The sequence below is a fragment of the Arachis stenosperma genome, chromosome 3 (genome assembly GCF_014773155.1).
Source record: "Arachis stenosperma cultivar V10309 chromosome 3, arast.V10309.gnm1.PFL2, whole genome shotgun sequence".
NCBI classification, from domain to species: domain Eukaryota; kingdom Viridiplantae; phylum Streptophyta; class Magnoliopsida; order Fabales; family Fabaceae; genus Arachis; species Arachis stenosperma.
In genome coordinates, this window is record NC_080379.1 from 98,896,058 (window position 1) to 98,910,704 (window position 14,647).

General features: G+C 39.7%; 1 non-coding gene across 1 annotated transcript; it reads left to right on the forward strand.

Annotated features, from left to right (window-relative positions):
- Window positions 1-401: 401 nt before the first annotated feature.
- LOC130971180 (small nucleolar RNA R71) lies at window positions 402-509 on the forward strand. The gene has a single exon (XR_009082414.1). It is a non-coding gene; the product is annotated as a small nucleolar RNA R71 (small nucleolar RNA).
- Window positions 510-14,647: the final 14,138 nt, after the last annotated feature.

The following is a 14,647-nucleotide window of genomic DNA, read 5'->3' on the forward strand; positions in this document are numbered from 1 at the left end:
CCATAGGGTTCTCCTAAGTAATTCACCTCTTCCATTGAAGGGTTCTCAGGATCATAAGCTTCTTCCTCAGAGGAAGCTTCCTTAGTACTGCCAGGTGCATTTTGCATTCCAGACAGACTTTGAGAAATCAAATTGACTTGTTGAGTCAATATCTTGTTCTGAGCCAGTATGGCATTCAGAGTGCCAATCTCAAGAACTCCTTTCTTCTGACTAGTCCCATTGTTCACAGGATTTCTTTCAGAAGTGTACATGAATTGGTTATTTGCAACCATTTCAATGAGTTCTTGAGCTTCTGTAGGCGTCTTCTTCAGATGAAGAGATCCTCCAGCAGAGCTATCCAAAGACATTTTGGATAGTTCAGAGAGACCATCATAGAAAATACCTATGACGCTCCATTCAGAAAGCATGTCTGAAGGACATTTTCTGATTAATTGTTTGTATCTTTCCCAAGCTTCATAGAGGGATTCTCCATCCTTCTGTCTGAAGGTTTGGACTTCCACTCTAAGCTTACTCAATTTTTGAGGTGGAAAGAACTTTGCCAAGAAGGCATTGACTAGCTTTTCCCAAGAGTCCAGGCTTTCTTTAGGTTGTGAGTCCAACCATGTCCTAGCTCTGTCTTTTACAACAAAAGGGAATAGCATCAGTCTGTAGACCTCAGGGTCAACCCCATTAGTCTTGACTGTGTCACAGATTTGCAAGAACTCAGCTAAAAACTGATGAGGATCTTCCAATGGAAGTCCATGGAACTTGCAATTCTGTTGCATTAGAGAAACTAATTGAGGCTTAAGCTCAAAGTTGTTTGCTCCAATGGCAGGGATAGAGATGCTTCTCCCATAGAAGTTGGGAGTAGGTGCAGTAAAGTCACCCAGCACCTTCCTTGCATTGTTGGCATTGTTGTTGTTTTCGGCTGCCATGTCTTCTTCTTTGAAGAATTCGGTCAGGTCCTCTACAGAGAGTTGTGCCTTAGCTTCTCTTAGCTTTCGCTTCAAGGTCCTTTCAGGTTCAGGGTCAGCTTCAACAAGAATGCCTTTGTCTTTGTTCCTGCTCATATGAAAGAGAAGAGAACAAGAAAATATGGAATCCTCTATGTCACAGTATAGAGATTCCTTGAGGTGTCAGAGGAAAAGAAAAGTAGAAGACAGGAGTAGAAAATTCGAACTTATCAAAGAAGATGGAGTTCGAATTTTGCATTAAGGAATAGTGTTAGTCCATAAATAGAAGGATGTGAGAAGAAGGGAAGTAATTTTCGAAAATTGAGTGAAAGATTTTGAAAACATTGTGAAAAACTTTAATTGATTTTCGAAAATAAGAGTGGGAAAGAAATCAAGTGATTTTTTGAAAAAGATTTTGAAATTAGAAATCAAAAAGATTTGATTGAAAACTATTTTGAAAAAGATGTGGTTAAAAAGATATGATTGGTTTTAAAAAGATGTGATTGAGAAGATATGATTTAAAAACAATTTTAAAAAGATATGATTTGAAAACAATTTAAAAAAAAAGATTTGATTTTAAAAATTAATGACTTGCCTAACAAGAAAAGATATGATTCAAACATTAAACCTTTCTCAACAGAAAAGGCAACAAACTTGAGATGTTCAATCAAATCATTAATTGTTAGTAAGTATCTTTGAAAAAGGAAAGAAATTGATTTTGAAAATATTTGATTGAAAATATATGATTTGAAAAAGATTTGATTTTGAAAAACTTTGAAAACTTGAAAAAAAATTGATTTTAAAACAAAATCTTCCCCCTTTGCCATCCTGGCGTTAAACGCCCAGAATGGTGCACATTCTGGCGTTTAACGCCCAAACTACTACCCTTTTGAGCGTTAAACGCCCAGCCAGGCACCCTGGCTGGCGTTTAAATGCCAGTCTGTCTTCTTTACTGGGCATTTTTGAATGCCCAGCTTTTTCTGTGTGATTCCTCTGCAGTATGTTCTAAATCTTCAATTCTCTGTATCATTGACTTGAAAAGACACAAATTAAAATATTTTTGGATTTTTAATAATAAGGAATAATCAAAATGCAACTAAAATCAAATAACAATGCATGCAAGACACCAAACTTAGCAGTTTGTATACTACTGACACTAACAACATGAGAATGCATATGAGAAACACAAAACACTCAAGTCAATCGAATTCAAAGATCAAAATAAGAAAATCATCAAGAACAACTTGAAGATTAATGAAGACACATGCATGAATGCAATAAGAACAGAAGCATGCAATTGACACCAAACTTAAAATGAGACACTAGACTTAAACAAGAAATATTTTTGGATTTTATGATTTTGTAATTTTTTTTTTGGGTTTTTCGAAAATTAAGTGAAAAGGAAAATAAAGGTATCAAAATTCTTAATGAGAATTCCAGGAATCATGCAATGTTAGTCTAAAGCTTTAGTCTAAAGGAATTAGACATGGCCGGCCAAGCTTCAGCAGGACATTGCATTCAAGAGCTAAATTGATGAGAATCAATCAGCTTTGGTGATGATAAGAACATCACCTTGAAACACTAGAATTCATTCTTAAGAACTCTGAAGAAAAAAAAATACCTAATCTAAGCAACAAGATGAACCGTCAGTTGTCCATACACAAGAACAATCCCCGGCAACGGCGCCAAAAACTTGGTGCGCGAAATTGTGATCACTACAACTTCACACAACTAACCAGCAAGTGCACTGGGTCGTCCAAGTAATACCTTACGCGAGTAAGGGTCGATCCCACGGAGATTGTTGGTATGAAGCAAGCTATGGTCACCTTGTAAATCTCAGTCAGGCAGACTCAATTGGGTATAGTGATAAACGAATAAAGCATAAAGATAAAGATAGAGATACTTATGTATATCATTGGTGAGAGCTTCAGACAAGCGAATGAAGATGCCTTCCCTTCTGTCTCTCTGCTTTCCTACAGTCTTCATCCAATCCTTCTTACTCCTTTCCATGGCAAGCTTATGCAAGGGTTTCACCGTTGTCAGTGGCTACCTCCCATCCTCTCATTGGAAATGTTCAACGCACCCTGTCACCGCACGGCTATCCATCTGTCGGTTCTCAATCAAGCCGGAATAGAATCCAGTGATTCTTTTGCGTCTGTCACTAACGCCCCGCCTTCAGGAGTTTGAAGCACATCACAGTCATTCAATCATTGAATCCTACTCGGAATACCACAGACAAGGTTAGACCTTCCGGATTCTCTTGAATGCCGCCATCAGTTCTCGCCTATACCACGAAGACTCCGGTTAAAGAATCCAAGAGATATTCACTAGAGCTTTGATTGCTTGTAGAACAAGAGTGGTTGTCAGTCACTTTGTTCATGAGTGAGAATGATGATGAGTGTCAATCATCACCTTCATCAAGTTGAAGAATAAGTGATATCTTGGACAAAGAACAAGCGGAATTGAATAGAAGAACAATAGTAATTGCATTAATACTCGAGGTACAGCAGAGCTCCACACCTTAATCTATGGTGTGTAGAAACTCCACCGTTGAAAATACATAAGAACAAGGTCTAGGCATGGCCGAATGGCCAGCCTCCCCCAATGAGGGTTCAATCATCAAAGCATGATCAAAAGATGAAAATACAATAGTAAAAGGTCCTACTTATAGAAAATTAGTAGCCTAAGGTTTACAAAGATGAGTAAATGACATAAAAATCCACTTCCGAGCCCACTTGGTGTGTGCTTGGGCTGAGCAAATGAAGCATTTTCGTGTAGAGACTCTTCTTGGAGTTAAACGCCAGCTTTTATGCCAGTTTGGGCGTTTAACTCCCATTTAGGTGCCAGTTCCGGCGTTTAACGCTGGAATTTCTTGAGGTGACTTTGAACGCCGGTTTGAGCCATCAAATCTTGGGCAAAGTATGGACTATTATATATTGCTGGAAAGCCCAGGATGTCTACTTTCCAACGCCGTTGAGAGCGCGCCAATTGGGCTTCTGTAGCTCCAGAAAATCCACTTCGAGTGCAGGGAGGTCAGAATCCAACAGCATCTGCAGTCCTTTTGAGTCTCTGGATCAGATTTTTGCTCAGATCCCTCAATTTCAGCCAGAAAATACCTGAAATCACAGAAAAACACACAAACTCATAGTAAAGTCCAGAAAAGTGAATTTTAACTAAAAACTAGTAAAAATATACTAAGAACTCAACTAAAACTACCAAAAACATACTAAAAACAATGCCAAAAAGCGTACAAATTATCCGCTCATCAGGGTTGCGTAAAGGTTGAGAGAGAAGTACACTAGAGCTTGAAGGTTGATTGTTGGAGGTAGAGGGTGGTTCCATGTAGGATATAAGAGCTTGTAGAGTGGAGGTAAGACCAGTAAGGCTAGAGGTAAGTGAATTTTGAAGCTCTTTTTGTCCTTGAAGGATAAAACAGAGTGTTTCATCTTGGTTGGAGGAAGAAAGAGGGTAGGTAATTTGAGGGGCTTGTGGTTGGTTGGGTTGAAGTGCTTGGGCTTGTCTTTGGTGTGGTGCTCGGTATGGAGGGTTTTGTTGATACTGGTTCTGTTGATAGTTGTTATTATTCCACCTTTGATTTCCACCGTTCTCTCTGCCTCCCTGGTTATAGTTGTCCCTCCATCCTTGGTTGGAATTGTCTCTCCATCCTTGGTTGAGATTCTCTCTCCATCCTTGGTTGAGATTCTCTCTCCATCCTTGGTTGGGGTTGTCTTGCCAACCTTGATTGTAGTTACCACCTTGATTATAATTACCGCCTTGTTGATAGTTCCCTTGATTCGGACAGTTGTAATAGGCATTGGTGGCCCGAGGTTTAAATACTTCTGTTATCAATTTTATTAGGGGTTTGTTACTTGTGGCAAACAATCTTTTTTACAAAAGGATTCTTGTAGGTCTAGAAGCTATACTAGCAACGTGAATTTATTTGTAAAATTCTAGACCACACAAGAATCCGTTCGTCAACCTTCCTTGCGTCTCCTCTGTCATTGGGAGTGGCTGCCATGTCTGTATTCTCTACTTCTTGTTTGAAAAGCTCTGTGAGATTTCTTTCAGAGTGTTGTACTCTAACTTGTTGTAAACACCTCCTTAGAGTCCTCTTAGGTTCAGGATCAGGATCAAAGAGAGGTTCTTTATCCCTGTTCCTACTCAAAAACAAGAAAAGAAAACCAAGAAAAGAAAGAATGGGAGTTTCTATGTTAGAGTGTAGAGAACTCCCAGTGAAATGTCTAGAGAAGATAAGAAGAATGAGGGTAGAGAGGGGAGGTAGAATTCGAAATAATGGAGAGAGATATATGCTTGAGAATTTGAAAATTACGAAGAAAGAGATTTTAAAATCAAAATCTTTTTGTTTTATTTTTATTTTATTCATTTATTTCAAAATAATAAAGAAGAATAAAAGAAAATTAAATTTCAGGATAACTAATTAACTAAAGAGATTTGAAAATTAAATGGTGATTTTCGAAAGTAAACGAAAGAAGAAGTCAAACAAACATTTTGAAATTCAAAATTAAAAGAAAGTAGAGATTTGAAATTTGAAAGTTTTAAATTTTAAAAAGAAGATAAGATAAGTAAGTTTTAAATTCAAAAAGAAAGATAAGATAAAGATTTTTAAAAGACTTAGAAAAATAAGAATTAAAATTTAAAGATTTTGAAAATCAAACTTAAAAGATAGTAAAGATTTAAAAAGATAGGAATTTGAAATTTAAAATTTTTGAAGAAGATAAAATAGGAAAGATAAAAGATATGATAAAGATTTGAAAAAGATTTTAAAATTTGAAAAGATTTAATTTTGAAATTTGAAATTAAAATAAGATAAGATAATATATTTGAAATTTAAAGAAAGATAAACAAAAGAAAAGATAAGGATTTGAAAAAGATTTGAAAGGATAAAATTTGAAATTAAAATTTAAACGTCACTAACAAAAAAATAACAAACTTAATATTTTTGAATCAAGATTAGAAAAGATAGTTAAGATTTCGAAAAGTTAAAGAAAGATAAACCAAAAAAAGTTAGATTTTTGAATTTTAGGGAAAGAGAAAAACAACTAAGAGACACCAAACTTAAAAATTTAAGATCAAATGGCACTAATTTTTTAAAATTAAAGGAAAAACAACTAAAAGACACCAAACTCAATTTTAAAAATCAAATGAAGAAATAAACAAGAACAATTCGAATACTAAGAAAGAACAATAAGAGGATATTTTCGAAAAACCAAGGGAAAGAAAAACCAAGAAACACCAAAATGACACCAAATTTAAAGATTGACACAAGACTCAAACAAAAGATAAAGAAAAGAAAGGTTTTGAAAATGTTTTTGAAAAAGAAAACAAGAAAAGAAGTAAAAGAGCAATAAAACCTCAAAAAATACCTAATCTAAGCAACAAGATAGTCCGGTAGTTTGTCAATCTCGAACAATCCCTGGTAACGGCGCCAAAAACTTGGTGCGCGAAATTGAACTCCACACAACTGAACCGACAAGTGCACTGGGTCGTCCAAGTAATACCTTAGGTGAGTTAGGGTCGAATCCCACAGAGATTATTGTATTGAGCAAGCAATGGCTATCTTGTAAATCTTAGTAAGGCAATTAGAAAAAATGGTTGTTGTTTGAAAGCATAAACGAAAGTAAAGGAAATGAAATATCAGATTAATGTGAAAGCAGTGATAGAGATTCAGTTAAGGCTTCAGAGATGTGTATTCTTTCCGAATTAACTATTCTTACTGTCTACTTCAATAACGAATGATTCATTTAATGGCAGCTGTAATTGACTAACTCATGTAGCATCCTCATCAAGTTAGCCTCTTCTAAACCATAGTAGTCCACCATATCCGAGCAACTCATATAGCATCCTCATCAAGATAACTCATGGCTTCCCATTATAGCCGAAGGTGAAGGCCTAAGCAATCCACTCCCCTTCGTGATCCTACTCAAAATGCCACAGACAAGGTCAGATCTTCCGGATCAGAGAATGTTGCTTCTCAAAATCTAGCCTTAATTCCACAGAGACCTCAGCAACCCACGGTCAATGGGATTTTATGTCACTTATCCAAAGTCACCCAAGCACTCTCTTGGAATCTGCAGTGCATTCTCTAGCTGTGATTCAATGCTATCCGGGTCAAGACTCACATGGAACCCATGTAGAACAAGGATGAATGTCACGATTCATCCTCAATTCATGAGATGAAGAATGAAAAGCACAAGAGAATGGAATCAACGTGTATTGAAATAGAAACAGTAATATTAGGGATAAGTATTGTTTTGGTCCCTTACGTTAAGGGTTGGAATCGAAATCGTCCCTATTCTAATTTTGAATTTAAAATCATCCTTAACGTATTTTTTTGTATTAAAATCGTCCTTTTTATTAAAATTTTAAATTTAATTCCTAAACTACCCCTATTCCTATTTTAATAATAAAATATATTAAATTAAAAAAACGCGTGTTTGGGGAGGGGAGGGGGAAGAAAACGCGTGGATGGGGGGGTATACGAAGGTGCAGGGGCAGGGGAGGGGAGGGGAAGGGAAGGGAAGCGGGGGAGGGGGATGGCACCGGGGAGGGAGCAGCTCGCTGCTGCTCGCGTTGCTGCCGTCAGACCCTGTCGCCGCCGTTCGTGCTTCAGTCGCCGCCACCATCGCGTCGTTTGCGTCGTGCCATCGTGAGCAGAACCACGAAGAGAGATGGATCGCGAGTGAGGGGGTCACGGGCTTGGAGCCGCCGCCTCTTCATCACCACCGCGTCCTCGCCGCGCTGCCGCCGTCGTCCTCACCACGCTACCGGGGGTGGAGAGAGAAAGAAGGGGGGAGAAACAGGGAGGTCGCCGCCGTGACCTCCTCGTCGTCGTCGGCTTCCGCTCCGCTGCTGGTCGCCGCCTCGCCGCTGCTACTCGCCGCCTCTGCTTCTTGCTTCGCTGCTTCGTCTTCTGCTTCTTCTGCTTCTTGATTTGTTGAATCATTGTTGGTTTTGAGTTGTTGGTTTTCTTGATTTCTGAATTTTTTGATTTTTGAATTGTTTGCTGTTGATGGAAGAAGTTTGTTAATTGATGACTGAATTGTTTGCTGTTGATTTCTGAATTGTTGCTTTCTGTTTATGATTTGTTGATTTTCTGTTTCTGCTTCTCTGTGTGGAGGTGGAGGTGGAGGTGGAGGTGGGGGAAGGGCAGACGGGGAGGGGGCAGGGGAGGGGACGCTTGGTGGGGGAGGGGGAGGGGGAGGGGGAGGGGGAGGGGAAAGGGGAAAGCGGGGAGGGGGACGGCGGCAGCATTGGTGGTGGTGGAGTGGCAGTGGGTGTTGATGATGATGATGATGTTGATTTTATTGATGTTTTTCTTGGTGGTGGAGGTAAATGTGGTGGTGGATGGTGGGGGGAAGGGGAGACCGGAGGGTGGGGGAGGGGGGAAGGGGAGACCGGGGGTGGGGGAGGGGGAAGGGGAGACGGGGAGAGGGAGACCGGGGGTGGGGTGGGGTGGGGTGGGGGTGGATGGTGGGGGGAAAGGGGAGACCGGGGGGGTGGGGGAGGGGGGAAGGAGAGACCGGAGGGTGGGGGAGGGGGAGACCGGAGGGTGGGAAAGGGGAGACCGTGTTTTATTTTTTTTTTAATTTTTTAAATTTTATTAAAAAGGAAGGGTAGTTTAGAAATAAAAATTAAAAAGGACGATTTTAATATAAAAAAAACGTTAAGGACGATTCTAAATCGAAAATTAGATCGGGGACGGGTTCGATTCCGACCCTCAACGTGAGGGACCAAAACAATACTTATCCCGTAATATTATTAATCCATGAGAATCAGCAGAGCTCCTAATCCTAACTTAGGAGGTTTAATAGCTCATAGCTTACAAAAAGTAATAGTAAGACATGCAAAAGGGCAAAGATCTTTAACAGTGGTGATCTTTGATCTTTGTTCTTTCCCATTCTTGGGCCCACTTTGGTTGAGTACTTGGGCTGAGCTTGGCGTCCAACTTGAGGAATGGGTGTTGAACACCCATTAGGGAGTTGATCCATGCTTCCTTGCTTCTTGGTGGGCATTAAACACCCCAAAGGGGGTGGTTCTTGGGCGTTCAACTCTGCCTTGTCTCCTTGGGGCGGTGGACGCTAGCAAGGGGATAGCCCCTTAGCGTTCAATGCCCAATATGGGCAGGCTTCTTCGAAGAAAAGTATACACTATTATATATTACTGGAAAGCTCTGAAAGTTAGCGTTCCAACGTCGTTGAGAGAGCATGATATGGACCTCTGTAGCTCCAAAAATTCTCATTTAAGTGCATGGATGTCAGAATCTGACAGCATCTGCTACGCTTTCCTTGCCTCTGAATCGGACTTTGCCAAAACTCCACAATTTCAGCCAGAAATTACTTGAAATTATCAGAAAACACAAAAATCAAAGTAGAATCTATAAATGTAAATTTAGCACTAAAATTATGAAAATATAATAAAACTTAAACAAAACATAACTAAAATAATATGAAAATGATGCCAAAATGTGTTTAAAGTATCCGCTCATCAGTCGTACCAAGTAATACCTCAGGTGAGTGAGGATAGATCCCTCGAGGATTGATGGACTGAGCAACAATAGTCGAATGACTCAGTCAGACAAGCAGAAAGTGGTGTTCGAGAGTTGTAAATTGCATTAAAAAGAAATTCAGAGAATAAGAAAGCAAACAGTGGATTTGGATGGTGGAAACTATAGTATCTCCCTTACCTTCTCTGGACTGAACTCCAAGATCCTTCCTCGGATTATAGTGTGCCAGTTCTTCAGGTCCAGGTTCATTCCCTTGACAGGCTTGTAAGTCACCCATGCATTGACATAGAACTCTCTGACCATCAATACACCCACGTTAGTCACGGGGTTACATAGCACTTGCCAACCCCTCCTCAGAATCTGTTCCTGGATCTCCGGATACTCCTCCAGCTGCAGGTCAAAACAAAACTCTGGGATCACCTTTTTTTCTCACAACTTCATTATAGTGATCCTTGTGGGTCACAGGTAAAATCATATGGACTGGATGCAGGGGCCTTTTCCTTTCTCTTCCTTGAAGAAGATTCACCAGTTTTGGGTGCAATGTGGAATATGAGAAAAAAGAAAAGGGGAGCACCCCAACACCAAACCTAAAGCCTTTGCTCATCCTCGAGGAAAATAAAAGAACAAGAAGAATATGCAGAATGAAGTAGTGGAATTGTACAGATAAAGCCGATGTATGAAGGGAAAAAGAAAGAAGAAGTGAGAGTGGAAAAATGGTGGAGAGAGAGAAAGAGGGGAGCTCGATTTAAGAAGGGAGCGATGCTAAGAAGTAAATAAAAAATTTTTAGAAAGAAAGAAAGGAGGGTTGACCTCAGTTAAGAAAGGTAAAAGAAAGGAAAGGATGTGAAGGGTGGTTGGTAAAAGGGTGAATGAATGTGGATGGGAAAGTGGGTAGGGGGTAAGAGAGAGTGAGGTTGAATGGTCAAAGGGGAAGGGATTAGGGTAGGAACTATTGGTAACGGTTAAGAGGCTTCCTTCAATTTTGAAATTCACGTTGCTAGCGCTAAATGCCAGCTCCAGCGTTTAGCGCCACAACACTATAATGCTCAATCCATTTAGAGCGTTAAATGCCACCCCTAGCATTTAACGCCAAAATTGGATTTTCTTTAAGACGAGCCTTGGCACTAAATGCCCTGCTGGCATTTAGCGCCCTATGAGGCATGGGTTGCCTTGAGAATTGTGCCCCTCGTAGGCGTTAAACTCCGCCTCGTGTTTAACGCTAACTTTTTCATGCCATTCAGGGCATTAAACATCCTCCCTGTCATTTAATGCCAACTTGTAGCTGCCAATCCTAGTGCTAGACGCTTAGTATGGCATTTAGCGCTAGAGCACCCGAATGAAAAATCTCCTCCAAAGTGTTATATTTTTCTTCCTGATTCTTCTGTTCCTATTCTAAATACCTTGCATGACCACAAATTTCATAAAATCCAAGAAAACTATGAATAAAAATCATAAATAAATAAATGAAAATTGGTGCACGAAATTGCAATCACACTTTTGCAATCCCGCACAACTAACCAGCAAGTGCACTGGGTCGTCCAAGTAATACCTTACGTGAGTAAGGGTCGATCCCACGGAGATTGTCGGCTTGAAGCAAGCTATGGTTATCTTGTAACTCTTAGTCAGGATATCAATAATTATCAGGTTTGATTGTAAAAAGAAAAAGAACATGAAATAAGTACTTGTTTTGCAGTAATGGGGAACAGGTTGAGGTTTTGGAGATGCTCTATCTTCTGAACCTCTGCTTTCCTACTGTTTTCTTCTTCAAGCACGCAAGGCTCCTTCCATGGCAAGCTGTATGTAGGGCTTCACTGTTGTCAATGGCTACCTCCCATCCTCTCAGTGAAAATGTTCAACGCGCTCTGTCACAGCACGGCTAATCATCTGTCGGTTCTCAATCGGGTTGGAATAGAATCCAGTGATTCTTTTGCGTCTGTCACTAACGCCCAGCCCTCAGGAGTTTGAAGCTCGTCAGAGTCATTCAATCCTTGAATCCTACTCAGAATACCACAGACAAGGTTTAGACCTTCCGGATTCTCTTGAATGCCGCCATCAATTCTAGCTTATACCACGAAGATTCTGATTAAGGAATCCAAGAGATATCTACTCAATCTAAGGTAGAACGGAGGTGGTTGTCAGGCACACGTTCATAGTTGAGAATGATGATGAGTGTCACGGATCATTACATTCATCAGGTTTAGGAACAAGTGATATCTTAGAATGGAAGCAAGCATGATTGAATGAAAAACAGTAGTAATTGCATTAATCCATCAAGACACAGCAGAGCTCCTCACCCCCAACCATAGGGTTTAGAGACTCATGCCGTAGAAGATACAATGAGAAACGTGTAAAGTGTCATGAGGTGTAGATACAATGTCAAAAGATCCTATTAATAGTGAACTCGTAACCTAGGATTTACAGAAATGAGTAAATGACAGAAAAATCCACTTCTGGGCCCACTTGGTGTGTGCTTGGGCTGAGCATTGAAGCATTTTCGTGTAGAGACTCTTTCTGGAGTTAAACGCCAGCTTTCATGCCAGTTTGGGCGTTTAACTCCAATTTTTATGCCAGTTCCAGCGTTAAACGCTGGGAATTCTGAAGCTAATTTGCAACGCCGGTTTGGGCCATCAAATCTGGGGCAAAGTATGGACTATTATACATTGCTGGAAAGCCCAGGATGTCTACTTTCCAATGCCGTTGAGAGCGCGCCGATTGGGCTTCTGTAGCTCCAGAAAATCCACTTCGAGTGCAGGGAGGTCAGAATCCAACAGCATCTGCAGTCCTTTTCAGTCTCTGAATCAGATTTTTGCTCAGGTCCCTCAATTTCAGCCAGAAAATACCTGAAATCACAGAAAAACACACAAACTCATAGTAAAGTCCAGAAAAGTGAATTTTAACTAAAAACTAATAAAAATGTAATAAAAACTAACTAAAATATACTAAAAATATACTGAAAATAATGCCAAAAAGCGTATAAATTATCCGCTCATCACAACACCAAACTTAAATTGTTGCTTGTCCCCAAGCAACTGAAAATCAAAATAGAATAAAAAGAAGAGAATATACTATAGACTCCAAAATATCAAAGAAACTTAGCTCCAATTAGATGAGCGGGACTAGTAGCTTTTTGCTTCCGAACAGTTTTGGCATCTCACTTCATCCTTTGAAGTTTAGAATGATTGGCATCCATAGGAACTCAGAACTCAGATAGTGTTATTGATTCTCCTAGTTAAGTATGATGATTCTTGAACAAAGCTACTTTATGAGTCTTGGCTGTGGCCCAAAGCACTCTGTCTTCCAGTATTACCACCGGATACATACATGCCACAGACACATAATTGGGTGAACCTTTTCAGATTGTGACTCAGCTTTGCTAGAGTCCCCAATTAGAGGTGTCCAGGGTTCTTAAGCACACTCTTTTTGCCTTGGATCACAACTTTATTTCTTTCTTTTTCTTTTTCTCTTTCTTTTCTTCTTTCTTTTTTTTCATTTTTTTTTTGAATTCACTGCTTTTTCTTGCTTCAAGAATCAATTTGATGATTTTTCAGATCCTCAATAACAGTTCTCCCTTTCCATCATTCTTTCAAGAGCCAACAATTTTAACATTCTTAAAACAACAAATTCAAAAGACATATGCACTGTTCAAGCATTCATTCAGAAAACAAAAAGTATTGTCACCACATCAAACTAATTCAACTAGTTTCAGAGATGAATTCGAAATCATGTACTTCTTGTTCTTTTGTGATTAAAGCATTTTTTATTTAAGAGAGGTGATGGATTCATAGGACATTCATAGCTTTAAGACATGAACTTTAAATTTTATTAATCATGAATTAAGAACAAGACTCAAAAATAGATATAAGATAAGACTAATAGTAATAGAAAACAAAAAAAATTTTAAATAGGCTCCTAATGATAGAGGTTATCACAGAGTTAGGACTCAACAACCTTGATTTTGAGAAGTGGATGCTCCCTGCACTTGAGGGGAGAGCTTTTGGCGTTTCATCTCTTGAAGTTCACGCCCCTGCTTCTCTTGTTCCTTCAGCAATTTGCAGAGCATGCAGTTCTGATTCTGCCGTTCTTCCTTAAGTTGCTCCATAGTTTCTTGCAACTTGGTGATAGATGCTTCTAGGCTGGCCTAGTAGTCAATTTCAGGAAATTCAGGGAGGAACTCCTGTGCCCTCTTTTTGATAGAGTTGTCTTGCATTTGTCCTTCCATTGACTTCTTGGTGATTGGATGTTCAATGGGTATGAATTCATCTACTCCCATTTTTACCCTGGTCTCTTTACAGAGCAAGGAGATCAAGCTTGGGTAAGCCAGTTTGGCTTCAGTGGAATTCTTATTTGCAATTGTGTAGATCTCACAAGCAATCAGATGATGAACTTCCACTTCTTTTCCAAGCATAATGCAATGAATCATCACTGCTCTTTTGATAGTAACCTCAGAACGGTTGCTAGTGGGCAATATGGAACGCCCAATAAAGTCTAGCCAACCTCTTGCAATTGGTTTGAGGTCTCCCCTCTTGAGTTGGTTTGGGACACCTTTTGAATTGGTTATCCATTTAGTTCCAGGGAGGCATACGACCTCTAGAACTTGATCCAACCCTTTATCTACTCTCACCATCCTCCTATTAAAGGATTCAGGATCATCTTGCAGTTGAGGCAATTTGAAGACCTCTCTTATTTTGTCCAGATGGAAGTAAATAATTCTCCCTCTGACCATGGTTCTGTAGGTATGAAAAGCAGTTCCAGTCATTCTCTGCTTATCTGTCAGCCACAGATTTGAGTAGAATTCCTGAACCATGTTCCTTTCAACCTTTGTCTAAGTGTTGGTTAGAACTTCCCATCCTCTGTTTCGAATTTGCTCTCGGATCTCCAGATATTCATCTTCTTTCAGATTGAATTTGACTTCCGGGATCACTGACCTCAGACCCATTATTTTGTGGTAATGGTCTGCATGTTCTTTGGTTAAGAACTTCTCTTGACTCCAAACATCCTTTGGATTATTCTCTTTCTTGCCTCTTGAATTGGTTTGTTTTCCTCTAGGAGCCATGATCTTGATAAATCTTGGCCTAGTGATCACGGAAAGCACACAAAACTTAGAGGTTTGCTTGTCCTCAAGCAAAAGAAGGAAAAGAGGGGAGAGAGGAGGAGAGCAAATTCGAATGGTGTGGGGAAGGAGGGTGGCCGA